This window comes from Drosophila mauritiana, chromosome 2L, assembly GCF_004382145.1.
Source record: "Drosophila mauritiana strain mau12 chromosome 2L, ASM438214v1, whole genome shotgun sequence".
In the NCBI taxonomy this organism is placed as follows: Eukaryota; Metazoa; Arthropoda; class Insecta; order Diptera; family Drosophilidae; genus Drosophila; species Drosophila mauritiana.
The window spans coordinates 12,531,846-12,554,543 of record NC_046667.1 but is presented as its reverse complement, the minus strand read 5'-3'; positions in this window follow the sequence as shown (position 1 = coordinate 12,554,543).

The window sequence follows — 22,698 nt, the reverse complement described above, 5'->3', positions numbered from 1 at the left end:
CTGGTAACTGGGCTTATTGATTTGCTTGGCTGCTCACACAAAACACTTAAGCCAAACAGCAAATAGTGTCGCAATGATAATTACAATGCCAACACTGAGAGTCAGCATGTGAGTCGAGCAATATTGTAATATCGCCCGTATATATGTAGGTAGCTATATATACATACATGTGCTCACTCACATCTCCATGTCTCATTGTATTTACACATTTTGTGTTTACCTTTGCATGACCAGTCCGTCACTTTGACAATCATAATGAGGCAACAACCAAGCAGCAACCTCTACAACAACCACTGAAATGGCTGACAGCAGCAAAGCTGACTGCAGGACACTGACACCCTAACCCAGTTAGAGATGGTCCTCAATCCGGTGTCATTCTCCAGTAAAAAACCTATCAAGCCAGTTCCAACGGTCAATCAAAAATTTTTAGCCCGAGCTGGAGATGCAAGCACTATCTTTTGGTCAGCATTATAGTGCTGCGATGATACGAGATGAAAAAAAGATTGCACCTTGCAGTCTTTCTATTTATTACTGAATCAATTCCTTATATAATATATAAATAGAAACATGGCACAATGGTATGTTATCCTTCTGGGAAAAATCTGAATACGTTTTGGCTTACAGCGATTTTTGGCTTAAATTATTATTTTGGGCACTCACGCGTGCTTCACGCAGTCGGCTCTCTCTGTGACGAATAACAAAAACATTGCCGCTCGTTGGCCGGGCCAGAATGTCCTGTGTGTGTCCTGCGAGTGTCCCTATACGGGTCCTGTCGAGCGTTATAACGATGATGGCTAACATGTTGCCTCATATAGCCATGGCTGTTGTTTTTGTGAACATTGTTGCAATGGCCGTTCGTATTTGTTGTTCAGTTGACCCAAGCAAAGCAAGTAAAGCTGGCAAGCAAATCTATGTTCCTTGTTGACTTTTGCTTTTATTTAATTTTGTGGCAAGGTGACTATAAATACACATTTACTAGCGACCGAGCTCCTGTGTCTATGTATGCGTGTATGTGTGTGTGTCTATGTGGCAGCAAATAAACTTTAATTGTTGCAACCACAGCGTGTCCTGGCACCTGTTCATATACGCATACGTCTCCCACCCGCACCTGTAAATGTAATGCTTAAGTTAATGCGCTGTTATCCTTTAACTGCTTGGGCGACTTTCACACACACACACATACATATACACATATACTGTCCGGAGAGAAAGACACTCGCTAGCACACACACATACTCGCACAACTGCAGTCATACATATTCATGTTAATGTCAGCGCATAAATCTTGCAAAGTCTTCTAACACCTGTCAGCCATTTTACAAGGTGTTTCCACTTAATACATCGACACACGCACACATACGAACACACTGACGGCGGCAGGAAGCTTCCTAGGATATGTAAGCGAGAACGTCTGGTTCTGTGTGTGTGTATGTGTGCATCTATTGGTCTGTCTTTGCCTTTGTACGCCATGTGTCAATGTGTCGCTCATGTGTCCAGTTCTGCGTGTGATATTGACAATTGCACGGGGCGCCTTTGAATCGCTTCGGCGGACAGAAGGAAGAACAAGGACCATCCTGCGAACTAAAATGCCCAATGCAAGCACTCAGAGAAAAATACGCTCTGATTGTTAGGAATTGCGTAATACCAAAGTTTCTGCAAATTCAAACCCAACTAGCCTTATCTTAATATACAGTCCAGTTTTTTTCCAGGTGTATGGTCTGTTTCGAAACTTTCCTAGCTCTTGCGGCATTTGAAAATCAGCAAAAGTGGAAGCGAAGTGGTTAGCAGGTTGCACGAAAATATAGTAGGCAAATGTGAAGGAATCTTGGGTTAGGATTGTGCGGATAGAGAGCTGCGGACAAAAGATGAATGGCAGATTAAGGGGGCGGAAATCAGGTGAATTGAAGCAACAGGATGGGGCAGGTAGCAGGACAATGACGCTGACAATGATTGAACGTTGCCCACAACAAAACACAGACAGAGGCACAGGCAGGACCCTACTTTAATGGATGGAGCTGAGAGGAAGTAAGGTTCTTCGTGAATGGGAAATAAAAGGCTGAAATGGCTGATTGTTAGTCACACGGTGTTGATTGTTTTACTCTAGACGTTCATCGGGGTACCATAGCTGCCTAATGGGATTGACGAAATTCTTCGCAAAAATATGTTAATATTTTCTTTTATTCCTGATAGAGATAATTAACTGATTATTATCTAAAGAAAGGACACACCCTAATAATAATATGTGTGCTGATTAGAAGAGACCTTATGAAATAAGCCGTTCAATTAATCATCAATCGTTATTGTCAATGTGCCATTCAATCAGCAAATAGCTGCCAGTGATCAACAATTGCTAATACGATTTTCAACCAGCAATGCTGGCCACTTTCCACATTGTGTTGCATAAATTCCATCATAATCCAGGAGTAGTCCGGCTTATTCAGAGCAATATCCTGCCAAATGGATGCGAGTGCGAGCGAGAGACAAAAATTAAGCTCGCTCTCTCTCTCGCTCTCTGTTTTCCGACATAAATAGTGCATACAAATTTCGACTTTCCGGTTGCAGAATAATCCCCGATTTTCCCATTGTGTTTGGGGGTCACAGAGGTGGCGTTGGTTTATTTTAATTGCCCGGACTCCTTAATTGTTGAAATATTTAAATTAGTTTGCTGAGAGCTGTCCCCAGCTCGTTGATTTTGAGTGAGCAGGTGCCTATGCATATCCTTCCTCCTTTTTGGGACTTAGCTTTTCGACTTATTGTACCCGGATGTGTGTTTCCCTCTATATATGTGTGTATGTGTGTGTGGGTGTGTCTGTTGGCCATCCATTAAATTACATTGAACCGCACCCAGCACACAGACACATACAGGTGCACATTAAGGACACTTTGTAGCGCAGGCAAAAAGGACGTTGCCTCAAGTTTTTGTATTTAAGACGAAATAAATTGGATTAGAAACCGCAAAAATCCAATTGTCTATTGTCGTGCCACTGCGGAGAAAGTCAACGGAGAAAGGACCAAAGCGGATGAAGAGTGGGTGGCGTCGGGCGGCGGGAAAGATGCTTATGTCCTCGGCCCCGAAAAGCAACAACTCAAAGCGAGGGTCGAAATCAAAGCCAAAATACAAATTCGCTCGGCTCACATTTGGGGAATGGTCTTAAAATATTAAGCAAGAAATTCTGCGACTGTTTTGTGTGCCGCTTTCTCTTTTTCTGCACCTCCACTTCGCCCCCACGTGAGTTGGATTCGCTTTTCCCTTATCACACGGTAATCGCGAAAATCGGGGGTATATTGGTTTCAGTCCCTTAAAAATAATTGGTGATTTAGCTAATTACAGACTTGATTCAATACAAACTAATGATTTGAATTCAAAGCAAAAATAGTACAGAAAGATTTGAAATTGTTGAAGAACAATACAAAATAACTAAAGACATAAAAAATGCAGAAGAATGGTTTAGAATTATTAAAGGGTACACAAATATAAGTTAGACAATCAGGCTTGTAATGAAATCTAGTGAGCATTTTCTCGTCGATATCTGTTAGCGGGCATCTCGGCCTGTTTTTCACTGCTGTTTGTTTGTATGCAAATCAAAGACTAATTGGATTTTTAAGCTCAAACTGTCAATGCTTGGGCCGAACTCAACTTTACATGGCACAGGGAGCCGTAGCCCGCTGGATGTCGATGTCTCGATGCCTCCGTCCGTCTGATGTTTGTATTTGTGCACCTGACTAGAAAGACATAGGGAGTGGGCGGGCAGGTGGGCGTGGTGTAAGCAAAAACCGTTGACAAAGGTAAACGTAACGTTCGACGAGCGACTACCGTTTGTATATACTGCGGATTTATGTTTTTAGGTAAACGATTTAAGCTGCTAAAGCAAACAATTCCTCATGCAGCTACAAAGCGTCCATTGAACCGGAGGATTGGTGGTGTTGCAGGTTGGGTGGCCCACGTTGGGTGGGTGGTGCTGCCTGACCGCCAGGAGTTGGGTGGCTGGCGGTGTGGTTGTATGGTGCTGCCGACGGCAAATGATAGTGGGCAAATTCCAGACTAATTTGATTCTATTTAAATCTCATTGCGGACATCAAGCGAGCTGGCTTAAACGCCCATTGATGCCTGATTTTCCCAGTGGTTGGGCCCACCACCATACCCTCGGACGTTGTGGTTCCAGGACCCGCATGATGCGCACTCATCACGTAACAGTTTTTCCTGACCCCCTCGTCCGAACGAGTGCCTTGAGTATCTTTTCTATTTGCGTGAACGCAGTTGCCGGTGCTCCTTGTGCCAGACCAGTTCCACCATCCCAACACAACCGACCACCACCTACAGAACAGTGTCCTTGCCACGGAGGCGTACAGCAAATGGCCACATGGAGCAGGACACGAGGATGGTAGTACTATGGACACGGACACGGAGACTTTGGCCAGATATAACAAACACTTGAGCAGCGCCAGAGAACAGAGGTTCCATCTATGTCCTCCTCTTCTGTCCTATCGCTTTAGAGTGAGCTTTGTTGAAGGAAACATAGTCTTGAATATTTATAAAGTATTTATGTTTTCACGATTTATAACTAGAAGCAACTAGCTTAGATATTTATTGATAATTTATATTTCAGCCTTAAAACGTTGTGTTTTTCCATAGGTGTTGTTTGCCAAATACACATTTAAATCATAATTTTATTAACATGATTCTTTATGTATCGTTATCGTATCGTTACCTCTACCTAATCATTATACCTTTGATAGAATTTTCTATAGGGTACTACCAACTGCGACTCTGGGCCCCCAGTTCGTGTGGCATCTGCTGTAGTGCCTATTGCCGTCCCGAAAAATCGTCAAGTGTGTGACAGTGACACACTTGGTGGGCAACACACTCGCTGCAACAACAACAACAACAGCAACAGTATCAGCAGCAGCAACAACAACAACGAGAAGAAGTACTAATACAACAACATCTGCCATGGCAGGCGACCCTCAGTTGGCTATTTTCGGCTGGGGCCAAAGTCAAAGCCGCACAAGGACATGTGTGACACTTCTCCACGGGATGGGGGCGAAAAACCATGGGAAGCCCATTTTATGGATCTCGAATGCGATGGTAGCTGGGCTGGATTACAGCCGTAGTGGGGGATATAGCTTTGCAATGCAGACGTAAATAATACAATAGACACCTCCAGTCCGCACAGCCTTAGCGTTTTACGAGGCATTCATCATTTTCAACCAGAACCACTTTTTCTTGGACTTACGTATAAAGTTGATATGGGGAGTCTATTAATTACACGTGTTGCGTCAAAAACTTGCAATCACTTGCCATTTATTTTTATGATCGCATTTGTTTCGCCCAGACTGCTATTCTAGCAAACAATATTTCCAATGACCCGGCTTAAATATTACAAAATATATTATTAGACCAAAAGATACCATATCCGTAGCTTTATATAAGGTTACTGGTTTTTTATTGGATCGGTTGTCCAATAATTCATACCGGAAAAAAAGGCATAATATACCATGCTCAAAAATTTAGCCATACTTTTTATAATTTAAGCCCAACAAAAAAAATATATATAGCCCGCTTGAAATGGGTGCTAAAAGATTCGGCTTTGAAGGGATAGGGACCTTGAATTGGTGTCGCCTTTGAGGGCCAAAAATAAAACACATGCCACATGCTGGCTTGAAACTTGGCCGACAACTGTTGTCCGAAATAGGCGCATTTTTTCTGGCCGCATCGCTTTTTTCTGGCCCGATCACGTGCCGGTCGTCAGTTGTTGGGCCTCCGCCTGAGGATGGTATCTGGTGGATCGGGCCAGCTAATTGTGTGAAATTTCATTCATCGGCCAGCAAGATTCCCTGAAATGCAAGCCGCAAAATTAAGTTTTAGTAACCGAGCGAATTCTTAACGCTCGACTGAGCCCCACACCGCAACGACGAGGCAGAAATGTTTTGGTCTCTGTCGATTTTGGCAGGAAATTAAATTCGATGTATCGCCCAAGGTTCGGAGCGAATGGATGGAGGGATCCCCAGCTTGACTGGGCTTTTGTTTTTTGCTCATTGCCAACGGAGAACGGAGAAGAGCCTTTTGCCAACTGAAAATTCATGCGGCTTCATTTATTTATGTTTACTCTATGCAAGAAGCATGAATACTTTAGGTCTAAATAAAAGTTTATGGTTAACATGATATATGTTTTATAAATCTAAAATCAATAAGTAAATTTATTCTCCTGCATCCATTCCAATATTATTTTTATATTTGACTTAAAATAGGTAAATAGTATATAATACTTATAAAGATTTAACCTAACATATACTTGAAATGATAGTGGCTTTTGAATATAAACAATGCTTAAAATACACTGAAGTACAATATTATCGAACGTAACTTTATGATGTTTTAAGAATGAAATGCATTTTTATGTTCATCTCGAGAGTATCCACACATTTGCATTAACTTTAGTCCAAACTCGCTGGTTTGCCCTTTTTGTTCTTTGTTGATTCCGTTGGTCTCATCTTCGCTTTCTGGTTTATTTTCTGCTAGCCAGTAAATAAACCGGAGATGACTTTGCGGTTTTCATTGTGAGCTCAACTGGGCTGCTCTGTGCGAAATAGAAGCAACTGAAACCGAAATGGAGACTAAGACCGTCTCAGTTTTTGGCCGGGATGTGGCTGTAGCCCTCCTCTGCGAGAGTTGGGAAGTTCGGATGGGTTATTATAATTACTGCTCCCAGGGATACACTTAACTGGTTGCAGCGTCATGAATAAAATCGCCGCAGGATATGCATTCCGGCATCCTCGGCAGGCTCGAGGCACAGGATGTGCTTGACTGACCCCAAAAAAATGCAGATTGTATCGACTCCACGCGGGCGACCTTCGATTTACTACCCCTCGAATTTCGGATTCAAGTTGAGCGAAATAAATTGATTTACATCCGGGCAAGGCTCAAATAAATGTGGATTGCACTTGAAGTAATTTTGATAGTCACAATAATTGTAGAGTGTTGAATGCTTAGCAACAAAGTACCAAAAATCCTTTAAACAATTAGCTAATAAACATAGATCTTATCTTTATTTATAGAATTGATTTTGGGGAAAAGAATTTTCTTTCTGTGCAGATGTTTCGAGGACACGAGGAGCTGTGCCCACGCCCAGACAAGAAAGGCCACTTTAGCCAAAGAATTGCCAATGAACTGGAGATGAGCTCTGTCTCCGCATGCAGCGAGTCCTGGCTACCTCCTGACTACCTCCTGGATCCCTCCTGCTCCTCCATATCCGTCTCCTCCTTGCTGGCTGGCGACAATAAGTCATTGTCAAGGTGCTGAAAACGACAACGACAGTCGGAGCAGATGCCAGGGCTTTTGCATGTGGGCAGGGCCGGAGATGCAAGCAGGTTTGCCCACCTACCTGACGACCGACTGCCTTGCAGTTCAGCCTTCGGTGCCTCCATCCACCGCTCCCTGTTGCCTGACATGGCAATCCAATGAAGTTAATTAAATAAAAATAAAGCGACAGCAAACGGAATTGCAATGGAGCAACGAAGAGCGAAGACTGCACTCAGCCTCGGATATGCAGTACTGCAGTGAATGTGGCTCTGGATGTGGATGCAACAAAAGGCGCGGCCGAGGAGTGACAACAAGCCGAAAAACCAAGCAAAAAATATGGAACGTGCAACAAGAGCCCGAACTTAGGATACCCAAAGCTGAGATTTATATCGATTTTCAGCATAAATGTATGGAATAGTTACACCATCACTGATATTTCTTGAGGATAGCAGAATATCCATTTGAATCATAACATGATCAACATTTGAAATGGAAGGGTATGTAAGAGTAAACTGATTAGTCTAGGAAAATCTCGTGTGAACTGCACTTGCACTTCTACTGTTAGACTACATACCCAAACCCATATTTAACTACAGGGTAGCGAAAAGAAAACAGCTATACATATACACATTGCTAAAGCAATGTTCGCAAAAGGTATGCCCCAGGTTCGCCCACACTCCGTTGAATCCCAGGCAGTGTCAGTTGCTGAAAATCTTGCCAAGTAGATCACATGAACGAGGAATGCCAGCGGACGCCCACTGCCACGATGCTGATGACGAGTGGGCTTCAGCTGGAAATCTGGGAGAGACCAGGATAGACACGGATCAGGAACTCCCACATAATTATGAGCTTGATGCTGACTCCGCTCGTGGAAAAGAAAGCACAACTAAAGTCTTACATGCAGTGCAAAACCCATAAATCTTATGCAGATTTTAGTAAGAGTCGTGGAAATATTTGTTTGATGTCGAAGCGCATTATTGTGGATATGTAAGGAGAGTCCAAATTAGATTATATCTTTTAGAAAAATATTTGCGGGAAGAATAATTGAGTTTTTATCATCGCATAGCTTACATGTACCTCTATTTAATTTAATTCAATTTTATGGCCGTATGAGATTTCGCTTTTGGCTAAAATACCTTGGCTTATTTATTATTGATAATTTCACGGGCATAAAAATCATTTAGAATGCCAAATGATGCCAACTGTTTGCCAATTGCTGTCATTCGCTGACACCTCCAAGTGCCCATTAATGTCAACTCAATCATGGGGAATGCGAAATTCAAAAGATGCGCACAACAATAAGGCGATTAAAAATGGGTAACCGTTGGATAAAGTCCTCCGATGAAGGCAATAAAAGGGAGGAGTAAAAAGGTTTGGCAGCGAATTTTTTCCCACCGACTTTTTTGACAACGGAATGACATACAGGACTAGGGTCGCGAAAAAGGATGGGGGAGGAGCTAAAAAGACAGTTTAAGAGGCAACCCTAATCAGCGCGCGGCGCACTTGTGTTCGACGTTAGACGTCAATTAGGTGGCCGTGTACCCATCGACAGGGCTCCCGGCCAAAAGATCGGGAAAAGGGGAAAATTTGCATCAATAAACGCCAAAACCATACGCAGATGCCAATGTAATAAGTGCCAAACGAGTATGCTCCATCAACCAAAAGAGGGAAGCTCAGCAGGACTGTCCACATGGCTGCATTCTAGCCAAATTTTTATTTATGTTTTGGATTATATCAAATTTAATTCGTTTAAATAATAATTATACCTTAATAAATATATAAATAATCATTTGGGTGAACTAAGCAATTTACTAAGTTTAATTTTAACTGATATATATATTATACAGAATACAAAATATAAAAATAGGAAATATTATATTATATGACTAGGATTTTCCAACTTAAATTTTAATAAAATCTGTATGGACAGTAAAGCCGTTTGCGAAGCCTTCTTTTACTTTGACAATTTTTGTTAGCTTCTTGTTGAAAAAATGATTAGTCAGCACTGGAAAGAAGTGGAGCATGTAGTGGTTGGTATCCTGCTTTTTGAAGAACCTTTTGCATTTACATGTCAGGCCCAGATGTCGACAATTAAAGCCGGCAAGGCGAGCGGGCTGGCTGGAAGTCAGGATGAGCTATAGTATGGCGATTGGGGAGGGGATGGGCTTGGGATCCGGGTGCGGATTTTGGGATTGACCCACCACCTCCCACCCGCCGCCTTTTGACGGGGACGAGAGCCCATTGAAACGGCATTTTGACTAAGTGGCTGCTTAATTTTTCAATTGAGCGAGTCGAGGCTGTTTTGGGCCAGCTGAATGCAGACCGCGTCGAGTGGCAACTGCTACCACAGAATGCTGTCATCCGACCGGCGATATGTGAGTGGGTGTGGCTGAGAGCAGAGTGGACCAAAAGTGTGCACTTGACTCACTCCATGGCAAACGGAAAAAATCCCACACTCACCAAATGCACACTTGATGTTGTCACAGACAGTCGGGTATTTGTTTCAACGTCTGAAATAGCGAACTAAAGATGCTCTCCAACGTAATTGTATTTGACAGGGGATTTTAACTAAGTATATAATTGGAAAACAAAACGACTTAAGTGCAGCTTACAACTAAGCTATAATAATATTTACTACCATATAATATCTTATATATAATATATATTAAATTAAACTGTTCTGTTTGCTTCTGTTTCTGTACAGATACAGAATTTATTGTGACTATTAAACAGATCTTAACTCGTAGACAGATAAGCACCTTTTTTCCACTAAAGAGATCGTAACTCTGATAATTTCCCACAAAAAAAGTCCCCTTTCAAAAGTCTAATCGTCCGCATTGGAGGACTTTCCCCAAATTTTATCGCCATTTCCGCATCATTTCATGTGTCTGCAGCCCGGGCTATTCTATAACCAATTTCAAAAATGCTCACAGAAAGAATAAAATAATGAATGTAAGGAAGAGGAACGGCAACAAATTGTAGTCGAATGGCAGTAACAAGTTTATAACAATTGTGCCCATCGCAGAGCTCATTATGGTAATCTGGGCGCGGGAAAAAGGGAAAATCCGGGCTGGATGCTGGGAAACTGAGGTAACTGGATAACAACTGAGAAGAGAAATGAGATTTGAGAAGCAAAAGTCTCTTTCGCCGCCGACAATCGCCGCACGCTGATCAAATTAAGCGCATTTTAAAGTGACTTGTATATGGGGAAAAGTTTTTCGATTAGAGTTTAAGTGTCCATTTCGTTCACGAGGTGCCGACGAGCCCCCATAAACCCAAAGGGCCCCCCCTTACAGTCGCAGACCGAACTACGCCTCTGCCGTTGAACTTGTAAAAAAGTTGATTTTTGCATTTGGCCGCACAATTAACTTGAATGACTTGGTGGGTGTCCCATAACAGCTGCCCGACTTCCCACCGCATCAACAAAAACAAAAAAAATCAAATCGAAAAGAACAGGAACCCGAACCCGTTCGTCTTTTTGTGGCGAAAAATGCACACAAAAAAATTAGTGTTTAATTTGCTGTCAGCCTTGAATAAATGGAATACCAAGTGAATAAACTTAAAGATAAAAAAGGAAACTCAAGTTAGAAATATCTTAAAAACTTATTTTTTAAAAATATATATTATACATAGTACTCAAAGAAATAAATCTCATTAAAAACCTCTAGTTATTTCAAAATGTTGTTTTTTAAAAATTAGGTTTAGTTTTCAACTGAATAACTACACCATTTTTCCATGTGATGTGGCTGAGGCTGGGGTACGTTTACAATTTTTTGGCTGCTGAGCTGCTGTCGTTGCTCATAGTTTTGCTTATCTTTGCATAACTTTTGCATAATAAACCAGCCAGGAGCAGAAACAGGAACAGGGAGCGGCCATGGGCGGGGTGTGTGTGTGCCCATGGAAGGGGTATCTAATGGGTCGGATGGGGAGAAATGCGTTCTTTTGTCATTGTTATGCCTGCGTTGGGTGCCCGGTCGTTCCATACCACGGGTTGTTCTTCCCATTGTTTATGTATGCGCCAACACATATGCACACTCCCTAAATGCAAAAAGGGGCGGCCAGGGGCGGCGAGGAGATATTCTATATGGGGCTGCCGAGGGAGAGGGACATACATTCATATGCGTTGCCGAGTCAACAGCACGAAAATTCCGCAAGTGAATGCACGAAAATCCAAACAAAACCTCAGAGCAAAAAAACAGAACCTAAAAAAACCCTGAAAAAACATTGAAGAAAATCTACACAAAAATTATAGCAATATTTCGACTATGCGATACCTAATTCAGAAAAATTATCTATAATTCGAGTAAATATAATTGATCTTACATGTTCACTTTTATTTTCTGCAATTGTTGAAACGTTTCTTATGCCTATAAGTTTACTATTATTCTCGAATTCTAGATATATATTTCGACACATGTTATATCCTTAAAAAGTTACGTAGATTTTTTCACTTCGAATACCGTGCAAGAAACAATGCAATGGGTAAAAACGATGGCCAAGGGGAAGCAGTTGGATTATTTGTTGTTTTTATTTTCGGCTGAGGTCTGGTTGAGGGATTTGCCTGCATGGGTTTTTGGCTTTAATTTGGCATCCTCTTTTGTCGCCAGCAGCGGCGATGTAGATCCTTTGGAGCTCTTGGAACGGGAATGGAGCTGCAGTCCGTGGTCGCTGCTTATGTAAATTATTCAGCTGATTCGGGGCAAATGAGGGAAATGAGGAGCTCGCTGCAGCGCCATAGAGTTGGAGTCAACTGCAGACTGATGATTTAATGCGAACCGCAGACTTTTGTCGAGCTAAGCATTTAATTGTTTCGAGGAGCTCGCTTTCAGAGTGCTAGGGGGGTTGGTAGGGGGTTGATAGGGGGGTGAGGCGATAAAGGATATCGAGAGCTCGGGAAGATCAATGGATTGGGTTGGGTGAAGTCTGGGTTTGGCTTTAACTCTTGCTTGGTTAAGTGCCGAGGGCTCTTGGCCCAAATACCCCAAAGGATTTCGGAGCTAGGGCACTTTGCGAAGCGTTCACGATTAGATTGCTATCAATTAATGGGATATTGCTGAAAGAACAGCTTAAGTGCCCATTAATAAATTACACGATTTTACACAGATCTAATCGGGTATAAAAACTAACAATAAATTAAGTTAACTCACATGCCAATTTTTTATTTTCGTAAATTAATGTGTTTTGTTAGTGTATACTGTTTAAATCAAATAAAAGTTCCCGCAGATTGCAAATTAATAAAAGTTTATATTCAGCAACTTAAATACTGTTTCAGGTAAAGTGTCTGCATTATATAATATTATCATATTTCATACAGCATGAATAAAGCAAGTAGACGAATTACAAAACAATAAAATATTTAATCAAATAAATTTTTTATTTATCAATTAATCAAGAAAAGTTACTCTTATGAAAGCCCTTAAAACGAAGGTAATCTTTCTGCTATTTTAGCTGGTTTAATTACAGCACGTTCGCCCCACTTACATCCCATAAGTCGATTTATGTATATGAGGGTCTTAAGTTTTGCCTGTCATTGCTGGCTTATCATAAATTTGGCCGGAATCATTTCAAGTAATCTCGGCCACCCTTAAAGCACAGCGCTAACTAGCCTATTTCCCAATCTAACCCTTTGGCCAACTAACCCATTCATCTGCCCCTCACACACACACACAAACACTCAAGCTAACATGTGGAGTATATTTTGTGCTGATCATGGGAATGGTCAAAGTAACATCAAACAAACTATTCATCATCACTTTTTGACGCGGCACAGCAAACATCAGACAGCAGCATACATATAAGCATATGCCAGCCCCACTCCGCCCCCTCGCCCTGATGTGCTTTTAAGTGTGTGCATATGTGTGTGTGTGCATTGGTAGGGGTGGGTGAGGGAGGTAGATTTCCACACGCATAGAAGCTGTGAGGACTAATGGAAAATTGGCATGAAAGACGAGCTGCTATGGAAATTTAATCACATTCGCATCTCACACAATACATCATCATCATTGAGAGTGAGTGTGTGTGTGTGTGTGTGTTTGGAGCACTTAAGACTTTCACACGCATGCTACCCACTGCTGTGCGTGTATGTGTGCGTGTGTGTGTGATTGGGTGTGGGGGGTTGTGTTTCCGCAAGTTTGTTAACTGCATTAGTACGAGAGCCTTCTGTGTTTGATTATGCCTAGAGGGTAGACATACTCCATACCCTGCACACACACACTTACGACCCTCTATGAATGGGATAAAGTTTTTAGGTTCTGATTGCTTGATTGTGTCTGTCAACAATGGTTGTCACACTCACAGACGCAACACCACTCACACACACACACACTGTGCCACCAACTGGCCTAAACAGATTTTACGTTTTATCTAGGGAGGCGGCTTTAAAGTTCTCGATACTCTAAGAACTGGAGTGGATTAAATACTTTTCGACTAACGTAAGCTTGCAGAAAATACTTCAAATTTATTAAGTTTGACTGTCTTAATTATCTTATAAAATAAAAAATTTAACAAGAATCTCTGTTCTAAGGACATGGCTATTTAAGCACATATTATAATCTAACTAGAGTGTTCTGAGTTTGGTGTTTAGAGGAGCATTTTCATTTCTTTATTATACGAAGGTGGCCATCATAGTTTGGTCACTGAATGAATGGCTGCCAGTTCCCCTAATTTCCATCCCGATTGGTCTTATCAACATTTTCATTTTATTTGTTTGCTTTTGCTCATTTGCAATAAAAAGGGTTATGGCTCGGTTTCGGGTTCGGTTCAGTTTCGTTGGTTTTAGGGTTTGGCTTCAGTTGCTCTCGGTCTGGCCTTATAATTATGTTGTATCACTTTACGGCAATCAAAGCGAAATGCTTTATGTAAGCAGAAGTCGAATGACAACAACAAATGCAATGACATCGACAATTTCCCAGTGAAACAGAGCGAAGAAGACGAAAAAACGGTTGAGGATGGTGAATGAAGAAAGCTGGTGCATTGAAAAAATCAGATGCTTTGCATAAATCCTAAAAAGGGATATGTAACTCCCATAAAATAATTTAATATGATATGGAGAGTATCGGCTTGATGAATAATCTCCTCAGAAATGGATTTTATCTTTCGGTATAATGACCGATAGATATGGTATAACCTAATATTATTTCTAAACATTATAATACCAATAGTACATATTTTCTATATATTTCGAAAAAAGCTTTTTTCAGTGTACAAGATTTAGAGTGTAATCACAGTTATTTCTTCAAACGACAATCACAACAACCGAAAAGTAAAGAAAAAGCTAACGAAGATGAAGTAAAATTTCACGCTAAATTTGCCGTGTGCGACTGACCCCCCTCACCGCTCCACACAACCCATTTCGCCACCCACCACCCATGTACAACGTATGAATGCAACCCCCCCACCCCGCGACAACTTGACGATCGTCATGCTTGACAACTTCGCTTTAATTTCGAGAGATGCGCCTTGAATTAAACATGTTAGATAACAACACTAACTAAAGTAACAACTTTGGCAACAGCAAGCAAATTGGCCTTCAAACAGGCGAAACAAGAGGAAGCACACGAGAAGAGGAAGAAGCGGAAGAAGAGATGGAAAGATGGGTGAGACAGAGAACGGAAAATGGAGAAACAGAAACTGCGGCAACTGCAACTTCCAGTTGTAGAATGGCAACAAAAAAGGGGTCATGGGGCGCGACGGGTGTGGAGGGGCTCAACAGAAAAGGGGCGGTGAGCGGAGGTCACAAGCGGAAAAACGCTGCCTTTATTCTAATGCCACTACTTCATGGTCTAAAGAAGATGAAGAGCAATAGCTACGAAATTCTGAAAAAGTTGCTTGTGAACTTAACATTCAATATATATATTACTCTTTAGTTTTTAAGAAAATACTCTCAGAGTAAATTAATATCTGACAGAATTTAACAAATCCTCTTATTTTACAGATCTGTTATGTATTTATTATTTATCTGTTTGAGTTGCGTAATAATTTGTATGATTATGCAAATAAAGTTTATCAACTTAAATAATTTTCTACCAATTTAAACGCATCAAGTGGATATTAACAGCGTATTTTTAAACTTTCTTAAATACCCACTTCAGATGAATAGTGAAAAGCTCTCGAATATGACCATAAATATTTAAAGTTTAAAGTGGCAAAGTCCGCACTGCCTTGAAAATTGCATTACCAGTTATGAGGGTGTTGGAAAGCAAAAAGTAAAAAGCGAGAAAAAGGGGAGCCGCCGAGGCTGCAGGATAAAGTGTCCAGCCAAAAAACCGCTAGAACAGTCGTCGTTTCCGGATCCGCTTGCACTTGACTCCCGGCTTCTAACTCTTATATTTTTTGCTTATTTTCCAGCTGGGACTTTAACCCATGAGCCGCCTGCTGTGCCCAAAAACCAGATGAAAAATGCGGTACGAGGGGAGGGGTGAAGAGCACGGTTCCAGGGAAATGGAGAGTGAAAGTCTGGCCGAGTCTGGGGAGACTTTTGCAATTTTTAGTGCAACTAATTCTTTCTGAAGTATCTCATTGTTGGACTCCGAAAGCCGCAATTTAGTGCGGCGTATGGGGTTCCGCCTGCCACTGTCCGCTTTTCCACTGGTTTTCCACACCATACTACACAGCAAACCCAAATCCAAGCGGGCTTGGAGTGAACATTTTCACAGTTGGAAGCCTAAGCCTACTTCATGTTCTTGTTTTTGCTGTCCTGTGTTTCTGCCGCAGGAAGTCAAAAGTATCGCGGCAGCTTAAACAGAGGAAAGGAGATGGCCAGGGAGGTGCTGGCCAGAGGAGAGGACGCAGAAGCTCTTGTTATCCTTGCCCAGCGGAGTTTATTTCCCCTCGGTTGATTGTCACAGTTAGCCAGGGGGAGAACTCTTGCACCCTGCCCCCAAGTGCCCATCCCCTCCTGGTGGCCCTTAGTGTTGTGGGTGTTGCACACTCTGTGTTATACACTCCAGTACAAATGGCCATAATATGTTTGCCATATTGTTGCCGAGTGTAAAGTCGCTTGCAGTTTACACGGCAAAGTTGTCACATACAGTTGCAGTTGAGTTTAAGGATTTGAGCGCGGTCAAAGTGTGTGCGAAAGTTAAGGATCTAGATCAGTTAATCAGCAGCAGAAGGTATTAAAATGGTAAATGGTATATAGTTCAAAGTCCGCAGAATAAGCAATAATTGCTAATTAGAATTAAAGTATTGTGACAACGGTTCCACCTTTGGCATGACTGTTACTTAAAAACCAGAAAAAACCATCTGGTTACAGTCTAATAAGCTGCAATGGAGCATGAACTGAGATTTCCAACTAACTAGAACCGATACAAATATATGTATGAATCATTTTTTGAGGCACCTACCTATTCATTCAGTAAAAGTAAGACATACAATGCTGCCCTTCCCACTGTCGATTAAGCAACTTTCGCAAGAGGCTCATTGCGTTCCGCCTGACTAAGATGCTAGGTCTAGCGTCTAGACCTTAGCAATTAGAGCCGCATACATAGTAAGCCGAATATTTTTAATTTCTCGCCCAAAAACGGAAAGTAAATAATATGCGCTGCAAGCGGAAATGAGCAATTGGAGCGTGAAAAGTGTAATTACCACTAATTCTCCAAGATCTGGTCGAGCGGGCATCGCTTATGGAAATCCCCGAGAATAGCTAAAAACGTCATATCCGTGGAGAAGTAAAACTGAATGGGGAACGATGTTTAATTAAAACTTCTCGCAATTGTTTCTAATGGGTGTCGTTAGAGCATTAAGCGGCGGTATATAAATCAGAAGCCCCACGGAAATGTGTGTGTCTTTATGTATATATATTATCACATATATATACGTCTATTCTGGCCACTTCCGTTTGCCAAACACGTAGCCATAAAGGCCAAAAGAGGGTGGGGGTGGTGAGCCACGATAGAACGACACACGCGGCGAGGAAAACTTATGCGCTCAAGCAGTTAGCCGTCGCAGATAAGACTTCGACTGGGAGGGCGAAGGAAAACCTTATCAACCCAAGCCCTAAGATTTACCAGCCAGACACGTGGAAATGTGCGGCAAGCTCAACTACTCCCCTCCTCGATTATGCTACACATTTTTTTTCCTGGCTTCTATTGCCTCTTAATGCTAATGAAAAATATTTCCAACTGTGCTGGCGGGATTAAGGGAGGTTACCCGTTTATTACTCGACAAGCCTTCAAAATCTCGAGCACCACAATACAACCACCCACCCGGCGGAACAATAAGTGGCATAAAACTGAAGCCACGACCTTTTATTATGTCGATGTGGGCCAGAATCCCCCTGGCTGGGGATGGAATGTGAGACATCGTTTAATATTTAGTTGAAGATTTAATGCAGCCACTAAATGGTCGGGGAGCCCGGCAGCAGAAGGTAGAAAGTGGAGATGAAAGCGTGTCACGAGCGATTATGAGCTAATAGGTTAGAAATGGCATTACTTCCAGACAGAATGTGTCATACAACACGACTTGGAAGCTGTGATTCCCAGTTCAAGCGAAAGTAAATAAATAAATTTCTGGTATCCTTAAAGATATTGAAATTCTTAAATATGTCTATTAAGGTATGAAAAGGATTTCCCGATATTTCGTTACATACTTACACACACCTTTAAGGAGTCTTAAGGTACATTTCATAATTTAAAGTTGTAATAACTTCGTGATTTCCTTTTGGATCCTTCCGATCATCAAATCTTAAGTGGCATCTCATCACGGTCTCCTCGCTGGCATTCGAAATCGCTGCGATAAGCTCGGAAATGCGCCGCCTGAATTACATAATGAGTCCGGGGTTTAAGGTTTCATCTTTGCCATTTGGCCACCCTGCTGTGGGCGCCTTGGACTTCTTGGAAATAATGCCCCGACCTGCTGACTTTTCCTGGCCCGCGGACACGTAAGTGGAACTCAACTTGCGCCCGTACATTTTAATTAAGCGGAAAGGCAATTGCACGAGCCTCTCGACACATGATAGAAGCATCCGGCTCCTGGCCACCAGATTTCAATAAGTTCTATAAATAAAAATATGTCCAAAACTTCCGAAGCCCTAGGTGGCCCCCAGCAGCAGGATCGAGGGGAATATTTATTTTTAGCAATTGAAATTTAAATGAAACTATGTGTGTGTGGCGCTCGACTGTGCTTGGCCCATTGAAAGCCCTCAAAAGACGGACCAAAATTCCAAGTGGAACCGAAAACAGAAAACAGTCCCAGACGCACCAACGAGCAGAAGTCGCACAACTCATTCATGCAGAAGTCCATTGACATTTAATAGCCGACTGAGCCAACTCCGGGCAAGAGTCTCGGTTCCCAGTCGCAGTCCCAATATTTAGTCACCGCCCAACTCCACTGGACGCTCTATCAGGTGTACAAGTATGAAATGTCGTTTTTTTTAAATCAAAAAACACGTTAAATTTTGTGGAAAAAGGAAAAATCATTTATTCAAAGTTTTTGCCGTCGCTAGCTACACATTTTTCCCATCTCTCGGGCAATTTGTGGATTCCACGCCAGTAGAACTCATCGTCTTTTGCGGCGAACCATTCATCGAGCCATTTTTTCACACTTTCGTAAGAATCGAAGCGCTGCTCAGCGAGTGCGTGTCCCATCGAAGCGAATAGGTGGTAATCGGATGGGGCCAGGTCTGGTGAGTAAGCCGCATGCGGAAGCACTTCCCAATTGAGTGTTTCCAACGTGTCGCGAACCGCTCTTGCCGTATGTGATGGAGCGTTGTCATGGAGAAAAATGACCCTGTGTTGTCTTTTTTGATATTCCGGTCGTTTTCTCTGAAGCGCACGGTTCAAATTGATCAATTGTTGTTGGTAGCGTGCCGTATTCACCGTTTCGCCGGGTTTCAAGAGCTCATCCCACCTGATCCCACCAAACACAGAGCATCGTCTTCTTGCCAAAGCGATTCGGTCGAGCAGTCGATGTGGCCGGTTGTCCAGGATCAACGTATGACTTTTTACGTTTAGGATTAACAAAAAAGATCCATTTTTCATCGCCAGTAACGATACGATGCAAAAACGACTTCCTTTTGTATCGTGAAAGCAAAATTTCGCATGTGTTTTTGCGCCTCTCCATCTGCCTCTCGTTCAACTCATGTGGCACCCATCTACCGACCTTCTGAATCTTTCCCATCTCTCGCAAGCGATTGGAAACTGCTTGTTGACTTACTTCCAACTGCTCTGCGAGTTGTTTTTGCGTTTGAGCATCGTCTTCATCCAATAATGCTTGCAGTTCGGCGTCTTCGTACCTTTTTGGCGGTTTTCCGTGCTCTTTGTCGTCGACGTCAAAATCACCACTCTTGAAGCGTTGAAACCACCGTTCACACGTTTTCACAGTTGGAACTTGTTCGCCAAAGGCTTCAACAAGCATTCGGTGCGATTCCGCAGCTGTTTTCTTCAAATGAAAACAGAAAATTAATACTGTCCGCGTTTGCTCTTTATTCGGCACGAAACTCGACATTGTTGACTGCACTGAGAGTAAACAATTATGACGCTCAATTTGCGCCAAACTATGGTGGTTCGACAGTCAAGGTTGACACTTCACAAGGTCAAAGTTTTATGACAATCGATAAATATTTACGTTTGCGAGACATCTATATGTTCGAACCGACATTCCCTACTTGTACACCTGGTAAATACGCAGTGTGCGTAGGCAGAGCTTACCGAGCTCTCAGGTGTCTTGACCTGAGGGACCAGGGAGCAGGGACCAGATCCGGGTCTGAGTCCTGCTCCTCGGCCATTCTCCCGCTGCGTTTTCACCTCGAGGCCTGATGGTCTCCACGAGTGGAGGCGAGTCTAGTTAAACCAGAATTTCGGTAGCACTGCTATGATGAGTATGATGGCACTTGAAAAAGTATGAATATTATAACATATTTATTTAAGAACTTTATTATAAACAACAAGGATTATTTGTGCGAACAAACTTACAGAATCTTGCACATCCATAAAGACATTCTTTAATCTTACAAACATCCCTTAAAAATAAAATTTTAAATTACCTATTAGATACTATTTTCTTTGATATTAACAACTACTTTATAATATTAAAGTAATTACATTTAATTAAATATTTTTAATTTGTAAATTTTTATATGAATTTATTAATTAAGCGGTACTCACAAATCGATACACCTTGAAGAGCATTCCAGCCAGCTGGCAAAGTGTATCTCTTGATGTGTTTCTGCTACCTTTTTCTTTATTTTCGCCAAGTTTATTTGATGTTGCCCTCGCACAGGATGTGGCCAACACAGGTGCACATGTCTCCGCTTTTGCGGCATTTACCCGTGGCCTGTTGGGGAACTTAAATGGACAGCAGGTTCTGTTCTGTACGGTTCGATTCTGTTCGGATCGAAAGCAAATTACGCATAAATCATAGAAAATTAAAAGGCCCGAGCGAATGGAATGAATAAACGAGCGAATGAATGAATGAATGAGCGACTGAAACGAACCGAACGGATGGAATGTAACTTCCGTTCAAGTAATTAATGATGACACATCGAGGTATGGGAATGATTTTGCCGCAGACATATAAATTGTGATTGCCTAATGGGATAAGCTGGACATCGATTAAGGGATTTGGTAAAGCATTGACAGCCATGAAAATGTGCGAAAACTGTCAGCAGAAATGGGCTTCTAATTGGTTTTAAACTCTTTTCAGCATGTCCATGCATCGTTGACAAGATAAGCGAACCAAACTTGCATTTCACCTTTGTGTATAGCCACCGTAATCGTAATTAAAATGAAATTATCGAATACCATTACCATATTTGCTTATATCATGCGGAGGAATTTATAGTTTATTCAATTTGTAAATGATGCCATAATGCAGTGAGTTTCATTTACATTTTAAAAGCTAGCACTACAAACGAAAACTTCTTAAAAAGTAAAGAATCTAAAAACATAATGAACTTAAATATTAAATGGTGTTATCTTACTTTTTTCCAATGAATGCTATTCTTTATAAATTGAAAGGCTGCCATGTTGTTTTCATAATCAAAAGGGATACAAAAAATGCCTTCGTATTTAAGCCGTTGATTGAAACCCTTTTGCAGCCTGTGCTCAACACTTAACCCCTCATAAATTTACAACTGATTTTCAATTAAGGATGGATAGCTTTGGCAACCCAACTCTCTCCCTTTGAGCCCCATAAATTGGCAAGCGCCAAATCGATTTCATCTTTCGCAGTGAGAGAGAGAGATTACCATAAAAGCTGCTTTCCGTCGATATCTCGATTGGGCATCGGTTTCGGGCCACGTTCGATGGCTCTAAGCCGCTGAGTTCAACGGTCGAAACAGTCGCCGCCGTCGCATCCAATGAACTGATTAGACAAACAATTAATTTCGGCCAATTATGGTGGCGCCTCTTCGGGCGCCCATGGCCCGAAAACGGAGCTGGAAACCACTTAAGCGCGTTTTGATTGAAAAGCCTAAAAGGGGCACCGCCTCTTTCTCTCATCTGCCACCCCCTGCCCCGGCATTTCCCGCCTTCCCCTTCGCCATCGCATTGCGTCGCGCATGACCCCAACAATTTGACATAAATCTAAACAAAACAAGCCAAGCAGCCGGGGCAGCAAAGTCCGCACCCGTATTCCTAGGAAGCCTGTTGAACGGTTGTTGTAATCGTCGCAATCGCTGGTCCTGTATCCTGCGAAAGGGCATTGCTAGTATCTCATCAAGTGTGCCATCTTAATTTCAGCTAAGTAAAATAATTTAATTAAAGCATAATTAGGAAATAAAGATGTTATATCACGTTGATTCTTATTATAGTTACTAAAAGTGTGAAAGAGTTGTGATGGCACGAACTTAAATCTCTAATGATCTAAACTAAAATTTCCATATTTCAATGATCTTATATAACGTACAGAGTTGAGAAAACAACCAACTAACTAGTACCGCCAAATATACTAATACTCTAATATTCGTTCTACGCAAATACAAAATAGCCCGTGCTACTCTACTAAATTGTTGTTCCTCCAGGACGCTCCAAGCGATCCAAGCGACGGCCGCAGGACGACTCCATTAATCAAGGCCGCAAACAAGCGTGGCAGCCGCCGGGGCGCGGGGAGTGGGCGGTGGTTGGGGGTCGGAGGTCAGGCGATGACAATGCCGGCGATATGCAACGCAAGTGGGCGTTGGGTCGATGGCTGAGTGAGGGGGAGGGGAAAGGGAACGCAACTGCGGGCCACACATAAACATAAATAATTAGAATGATTCTTTAAAGGGCAATTACCTAATTTGGAGCGCTTTGAATAATTGCAGGCGACTGAAATGCCGGATAGACGGAGCGAGATAGCAAAAGGACATCGGACGGCGACTGCACTAAGCGGCTTAATGCCCCAAAATGAAGATAAAGTGATTTCCAGTGTCGTTGCTGCTCTTGCTTTTGCCACTGCACACGCCCGAGAGACATTTAAAT